Below are 2,445 nucleotides of genomic sequence, written 5' to 3' on the forward strand. Positions count from 1 at the left end.
AATCAAGTAGTTGTGAGTTGGGTCACTTATCGCTATGTCTACAGCTTGTAGGATAGCTATACATTCAGCTGTGAAGATGGAGGCATTAGTGTGAAGGCTTAAACTGTTTTGAATGTTCAGAGTTGGGCAGGTGCAAGCACTGCCGACAGAAATAGAATTGGAGGATTTGCTACCATCCGTAAAAATGGCGATTGAATTTTTATCTACGATTAGCTTACCAATTTCAGAATTAGGATTAGAAGAGCTTTTTATTAAGATGCCTGAGTCTGTATCGATATCAATGGGAAAAATAATAGTGTTATAATCTTGGGTGTACATTTTATAATCGTGGTTTGAGTACATAATTTGTTCTGTGATAGGAAGGTTTTTTGTGCAAAAGGATACGATACGTTGATTGTTAGAAAGACGATGGTTTGGATTTAACACCTTTCTTTTAAACCGATTAATATTTTTGCACGTCAGTAGCTTGGAGTTAGATGTGATCTTGTACAGATAAGAACTACATAGAAATATTGCTCTTTCCTGTATAAAGGGCAATTTTGATTCAGCTAAAAGAATGTTGGTGGGAGTACTTCTACGGAAGCCAAGAGCCAATCTAATAGCCGAGTATTGAAGTTTTTCCAGTTTTTCGATTTATTTTTTTTTGTGTGGGAAAATAAATAAAGCAGGCGTAGTCAAGACAAGATCGGATGTAGCTCTTATACAATATCAACAAAGTTTCAGGGTCAGCTCCTCACCACGTACCTCTTACAAACTTTATAATGTTTAACGAACGTGTGCTTTTAGCGAGAACATTATTGACGTGTTTATTGAAATTAAGTTTGTAGTCTAAGTAAACGCCTAAGAATTTTACATGATAACTAGATTCTAAAGTAACATTGTTTACTGTAATCTCGGAAGAGCCTGGTGGAATATTTTGACTATTAAAATGCATATAAACAGTTAATTTTGTCTATTGTTTTTTCTAATAATTTTCTTCGGGGCTTTATTTTTTCACTGCAATAGACAGCAATATCGTCGGAGAATTGAGATACAGAGACGCTTCTTGGCACACCATTAACTATGTCTGCTACATAAATACAATAAAGTAGAGGGCTTAAGACACCTCCTTGAGGCACGCCTCTGTTAATTATTCTAAATTCAGAGCCAAGGATATCGGTGTGAATGACTCTTTCTGACAGTAGAAATTGTACAAATCTAATCAGATTGGACGGACATCCGATATTTGCTAGCTTTTGTAGGAGAATGTCAATTAATACTTTATCAAATGCGCCAGTAAGATCTAAAAAAGCGGCAATAACGCTGTTCTTATTGGCAAAAGCTTCTTCAGCATATACAAGAAAATTTGTAAGATTATCGGTAGTGCTTTGCCCTTTTCGAAATCCGGACTGACTGTTGGGGAGGATGTTACGGTATTCAACCCACCATTGCATTCTATTTTTAAGCATTGATTCGAACAGTTTACATATACACGACGTGAGAGCTATCGGTCTAACACTTTTTCCATCGGGTTTCGTAATAAAATGTATGTAAGTGTTTTTCCAACTATCTGGATAATTGTCAGTTTTATACATTTCGTTGTAAATGTCTAGCAGGATAAGTTTGTATTTTAACGGTAAACGCTGAATTATTTCAAAATCCACTCCGTCCATACCGGGACTGGCTTGAGTATTTTTATATTCAAGGGCAACATTGAACTCAGTAAAACTGAAAGATTCACTCAGAAAGTCATTGTGATCACAAGTGGGTAACGTGTTGGGATTCGGAATAGCCCAAGCAGGGCATAATTTATTAAGAGCTATTTCAATTTTATCTTTAGTCTGAAGATTTTCGGAGACGTGATCTGGTTTTAATTTAGACCATTTATTTTTCAATATTTTGCTAGTGTTCCAAACGTAGCTGTTGCTGGTTTTGAAATTTATTTTACTGGCAAAAGACCTGTAATGTGTCCTTCTTTTCTTCTTGAAAAGTTTAGTGGCTTGAGCGCAGGTTTTTTTGTATAAAATAAAGTCTTCTAGGGTTTTAGTAAAACGCCAGCGCTTGAAGGCAGCAGTCCGTAATCTTTTGAACTTATCACATTCCGAATCCCACCACATTACTGGATTGCGATGGAATTTATTATTAACGATTTTTTTCTTGGGAGTATTGTTTACAATAGCCTCTGTTATAATGTCTGTAAAAAGATTATACTTTTCATTTGCTGTTAAATTGTCATATTCTTTAGAGAATAGTTTATGGACATTGTTATCAAGGTTAGTGTAAACTTTTTCCCAGTCAGTCCTAACCGATTTAAGCTTAAACGCTTTTTTATGGTAGATATATTTAGCTACAAAAGTGTTTATCTACATGGGAAAGTGGTCCGAGCCCCAGGTGTCTTTGGCTAGTTCATAATTTATTTTGTCCGCTATGTTAGGACTTGAAAATATAAGATCTAAATTGGACGAG

The sequence above is a fragment of the Belonocnema kinseyi genome, chromosome 10 (genome assembly GCF_010883055.1).
Source record: "Belonocnema kinseyi isolate 2016_QV_RU_SX_M_011 chromosome 10, B_treatae_v1, whole genome shotgun sequence".
Taxonomy (NCBI): domain Eukaryota; kingdom Metazoa; phylum Arthropoda; class Insecta; order Hymenoptera; family Cynipidae; genus Belonocnema; species Belonocnema kinseyi.